At 34.9% G+C, this 6,000-nt stretch overlaps 1 protein-coding gene across 4 annotated transcripts in view; it reads right to left on the reverse strand.

Annotated features, from left to right (window-relative positions):
* Window positions 1-952, reverse strand: part of LOC117323500 (sodium/calcium exchanger 2-like) — a 69,905-nt gene extending 68,953 nt beyond the window's left edge. Inside the window, exon 1 of one of the 4 annotated variants that reach the window (XM_033878755.1) lies at window positions 806-952. The gene's annotated coding sequence lies outside the window, so the exon portion shown is untranslated. Of the gene's footprint in view, window positions 1-471; window positions 599-805 lie in introns of those variants that run through there. The other 3 variants (XM_033878759.1, XM_033878758.1, XM_033878756.1) reach the window with 3 other exon arrangements.
* Between the last annotated feature and the right edge of the window lie 5,048 nt (window positions 953-6,000).

Consider the following 6,000-nt stretch of genomic DNA (forward strand, 5'->3'; position numbering starts at 1 on the left):
TCAATTTGTGTAAACATTTGTATAAGCTTTGTCCATAATAGGCATTCTATCGATACACTTACTTGAACAGTTAGTCTAGTCATATTGTGGATTTAAATAGCCAGAGCTGAGCTACAAGTGAATTATTAAAATACATACCCATGAAGCAATGTGTTATAATATATCTAGTATTATCTACTTGTAGAAATATAGCTCTTTAGTACGTTAACTTCAATTCAACACTTCATAGGCTTATAATACTACTACAATCATATACAGTAATACAGGTGCTATCAGTCTTTGTAAAGTACGGCACTGCAAGCTTAAGGCTTTATACTTCGTACTTGTCTTGACATGGTTTTTGCTTCAACAACATACAATGTGCTATATCATTATTTAACAATTAGGTATACACTTTATAAACATCACTATTAGATGAATTATATAGGTATTTTTCGTCTAGAATGTACAGCGACAGTAATTACACCTTACCTGCAAGACCTTTACATTTAAAGATCTTTTAACCGAATCATCTAACGTTGAAAATCCACAATAACAGAACGATGGAGTACCAGAAATCGATGAGCATCATATTGATAACATAAAGATGGTTCCTATACTTCAATTATCACCCTGTGATATGTGTATATATACTTATGCATATTCAGGAGAGATGTTGCCTCGTGAAATTCTATACTCCCTCACTTTCACTGGCAACCCATAGCCATTTTTTAGCAGACGAATTTTACACACTGTCCATCGAAAACACACTTTATCGTGGACTAAAATTAGTCCACGTACATGCAGAATAATTATAAATGCATACCCTTTGTAGAACTGTCATTATTTCACTCAATATTATGGCTCAGTGTAACTGTTACGTATTCCATACATTATCCATGAACGGTAGCCCTCTGCCTACTACTGTGCCAGATCGTTTCACACCAAGTCGTCAATTACGCTAAATATGGCATTGTGGGTACATCAGCAGACAGCGCTTTTCACCAGAATCAGGGGGAGACAATTAGTTGCAGCAGCAGCAACCTGTCGGTGGACTAGGTGAAAAAGATATGTACAGTAGTATTGCGGAACTTCTGAATGTGGCTACTGTGTGTGTCACTATCGAGGTTAATATCCTCTACACATGTATTTAAATGAACGAATGACTCGACAGAGTTATTTTAACTTTTTTCCGGAACAATACATGTATGTGTACATATATACATACATGTGTGATGCGCTAACAGGTAAGCCTTAGACAGCCCTAAGACAGACAAAGCCGGTAACGATTTGACACACTGTAGCGCTAATATAGATTTAATCCCATTATCTTATTATATAACTATGGAAATGTGTATTGATTATATTCATAAATAACATCAGTTTTTACCGCTCTGAAAATGGGCTAATGAAAGAACCTAGATTCTACAATTGTTCAAAGGAAAATTAAAAAGCTGTCGTGATACAATAATTAGTTTTGACAAAAACAATGTCTTAAAATTAATTAGACAAGCCTTAATGCGGAGGAGTGTTAATTATACATCTTTTTTTTAAACTTCGAATTTTGGTATTTTTCCAAAAATCATTACTTGAAATTTAAAGTTTGGAGATTGAGGTAGGCAAAAAAAAAAAAGAAAAAAAAAGAACCTAAAGTTATGTATAGTTTCAAGACTGAAGATCAAGGATGGTAAATGTTAATGATAAGCTACATGTATGTTTCTTCTCTGTCACGTGAACACACTTACTTCTTAGATGCATAGACAATAAACTATAAAAACGATCACTAAAAGATTAGTATCCAGGATACGTGACGCAGAGCATAAATTTAGCCGAGATTATACCTATTGTCATTCCATGGGAATACCTAGTTTCATAAAATTTCCGGATTTAAATGAAAATACCAGTTTACGTAGACAAAATAAAAAACACACAAAACGTGGTCTGAACTTTATGTTTTATTAGAATCTCTACTTTGAAGATCTGTAAATAAAGTGACCGTAGATATAAGTCCGCAGTTTGATATACATTATATGTACATATACCTCGGCGGTCTATTTTTATGCCAAGCGCGAAACACAAAATACAATAGTGTATATGGTATTAAAACTGAATTACGCATTCAATCGTTTCACTACCTCATAAACTGGTTTAATTGATACCTAGGGACGACATTTCCCCATCACTGATTAAGTAACTCGACACGTGTGTCGTCATAGAGACTGAGAATTACACTAAATACTTAATATAAATAGTTTACCAACGTCATACAATTTACAGGATAGTGACAAACACAGGGACTTGGCATAAAATTCCAGCACACGGTCCACATAAACTGTATTATAGTAAATGGACCGTGGGTTTTAAGTCCCTGTGGTGAAAAGGCTCAAAATAACTGTCGGAATCACCTAGCCTATGACTGACTGTGACGCAATCAAATGAAAGACGATCCTAAAATGTCATATCAGATTTCCCGAAGTATGACGTCAGAACACACGTTGTACTAGTATTTAGAGAAAAGTACATCTCAGATGTGTTAACATTAAGATATTTCGGTCCAGTTCTAAGCTATGACCGAGAAGCCCAAACCGCTAACTATAGAGGGAAAATACGCTGGGTTTCTGTCTGTATTTACACCGTGTTGTGTGTATATATGCTATATATGTGATATCACTGGGTTCACACAGTCACCGTCATTTTTTCTCGTTAAAGGTCGGTTGTGCCTGGGATCTGTACCATGACAATAGTATAGGACACATCAGTAATCATATTTATATATCTGAATATTGTCTAACAATTTACTAGTACCTTGTATAACACTGAAAATATCTACGGAACGTAAATCGTCCTGTCATTCCCAGGTTTTAACGGGATTTTAATTGCTATATAATCGTTACACTAAGACATCTTATAAATGAGAGTATAATATCTTATATATCGACTTGAAGATATCTAAACGACGATTTAAAAGAGTGTAAAAACACATCAACCTTCGCGTGGCATTCATTTTCCTATAATAAGTCTAAATGACACATGTTATAGACAGAATTAGTGACATACCACGCACACAGGGCCTTACTTGGCGTTTATATCATATACGTTTACTGACATAGTCTTGGCAAAGATTTACTCGATCGATTTGATTGAAAGATCGATTTTCAAGTTATCAATATGGTATCAATTTATTTATTCTTATTGTTCGATCGATTGATTCGATCATTGTATATATCGCTTAATTAATTTTTTTTTTTTTTAATTTGATCTATAGGACGTCGATGGATTGGTCCTTTGGCTACCGATTGGGTAAATGATGAAAGGTTACATGATCAACTGATTGATTGATTGATTGATCGATCGATTGATTGATTGATTGATTGATTGATTGATTGATTGATTGATTGATTGATTGATTGATTGATTATTCGTTGTTATGCGACACATTTAATCGACTGATTGATTTTGGATGTGATACTAACGAGTACTAATTAAATGACTATTTCCTCGTTGTAAATGTATGACGTAACATCCAGACGGACGAATTAAGCTCGGATATCAAGCACGGTTGTGATGATAAAGCCCTTAGCTCCTTACAGACCCAGATATTGTGTGTCTGTATGTGCTTTTATATCCGTCCAATTATCTCATTTTAATTTACATATGCGCACGTCTGGTGAGTGTCTGTTGATGTTATCACGTGACGTTACTTACATTCTGCTGCACACATACTTTATTTACATCACACTGATAATAATAAGTGCATTAGTCAACACGATGACCAATTGCGGACGAATTCGCAATGTCAATGCGCGTGAAGTCAAAGAAATAGCTATACGATGGTTAATGCTTTTCGATAAAGCCGTTTAAAATGACATTCAAAACCTACGTCAAACAGGAAATGTATAGTATCTGTATTAAATAGATACATCGATTTCTTCGATTGGACAGAAGTAGCGTTAATATATAATACGAATTCAGAGCGAAACGAAAAAGCAACATGTCTGCCTCCAGTACCTCTAGTACTGCTCAGAACTCTCAGAACTGCTGTTTCAGGAAAGAATAGTCTAACTTCCGTGAGACAGAAAAAAAAACCTATCGAATCATTACGTGTCACTTCGTCTTGCCGAATGATGTCATCAAATCCCATTGCTCTTATATGATTATGATTTTCAAATCAATATAAGCATTATTTCATGTTTATAAAGTACAATATCTACAGTTTCAAACTGGCCGGAATTACAATATTTTAAAAATTTTCAACTTACATGTATATAGATAAATCCGTCTCTTGTTTAATTGCAAACGACAATCAACTTAAAGATAGTAATCAAATTGCGTAGTGACAAAGCATGCTTGCGAGTTTTAAATTAAACTGGACATAACTTAAAAAAAAAACATTTTGTATTTAAAAAGTTCGTGTATATATTTCCACATCCATGGCCTAACGCAGCAGTAGGTCTTCCATGTTTTCAATGGTGCATTTATTTTTAGCCTTCTTAAAATATTATTTACGTTAAAGTTAAGATAATATTTAGATAATAACTTATGTAGGTGACTATACATTATTACATTTTAAGATACAGTTATATTCGTAAACAATTTAAACAGTTGAACCCCAAGATCAATACTTACTACTAACTATAGCATTAACCCCGTGGAGAAACTGTCCGTATGAGAACCTAGTGCACTGAGATTTGACCTCCAACAGTTGTAAAATCGATCAGGCAGTCTGATAAAGAAGGGGACTGCATGTGTCCAACAGGCTATCATCTTTTATCATTAATAAACGATTTAGTGAGGCGAAGAAAAGTGCCATCTTGATGAACCCGGCATTCGGTATTTGAATCAACAAATCTATTTTTATATACTATATAGTTTTATTTGGTACCTAACGAGTAACCATAATACAAGTTTGTACAGGAATGTTATTTATTTATTTATTTATTTATTTTGTTTTTTTTTTGTTTTTGTTATTTATTTATACCTTAAGGAGGTATCCTACACTAAAAGAAAACCGTCGTGTGTCTATTTACATTTGTATGTTCAATTTCGGAGTTAGCTACGCGTTTCTCAGACAGGATTTTAACATACTATCATTTAACATTCTAACTAATTAACAGTTAATTCTAGGTCACGATGGATGCTTTAGTGTGCTAATTGTCATTTTAAAAGCTCCTTCCGAAATTACGAGATCGCGCCTCTTCAATCTCGTCCGTCCATGCGATGGTCCATTTGAGCCACCGTCCTCAGGCCTGTAGGCTATAGGATTATCGAATACCTACGATTGACTTAATTAAGGATCATCGCAGGATACCCACGGTCGATGCACGACACCCGTAATCATTGGACCGTAAGACATATATTTACATACTATATGGTGTCCGACACATGCCTGAGACTCGCCGCGCCCATGCCCGGTCCAGGGACCTGCCCGGCCCTGTGGACGTACCAGATGGACAGGACAAGTCTCACCAGAGTGTGGGATGCAGGCACCGTCGGTCTCTGCCATAGAGAAAACAAGAACCTTTACACGTGCTTCATATTGTCTTCCCACCATACATCAGAGCAAAGCGACCACATTACGTCACATTCAAAGATTGTATTTAATCCGCGGTTGAATTCTGATTAATGGCTGCTGTGTGACGGATATGGAAAACTATGCAATGTGGGATGAAAAATTCAAAAAATCAAATAAAAACATTCCGTTGGCTGATTTTAACGTACAATGTAAATTGAATGTACAAATGCACTGAACGAAAGGAGCCGTTAATAATGTATAAGACATTTACAACATCACCCCAAACAACTCAAAAGTGAACTATCGTCCTCCATGTAGTAGATTTGTACGAACTATTTTGAATACTATCATAAATGTTATAAAGCAAAGTAATCTTGAATACATACTAGGTTTTTGATGAATATATTCAACATATTCATTGACAGTGTATAACGACAATATGACTTTGCTAATTACATGTAATTGAAAGAACATTGTACATTGCTATGGAAATTCAATGATAGTAACCG

Source organism: Pecten maximus, chromosome 3, assembly GCF_902652985.1.
Source record: "Pecten maximus chromosome 3, xPecMax1.1, whole genome shotgun sequence".
In the NCBI taxonomy this organism is placed as follows: Eukaryota; Metazoa; Mollusca; class Bivalvia; order Pectinida; family Pectinidae; genus Pecten; species Pecten maximus.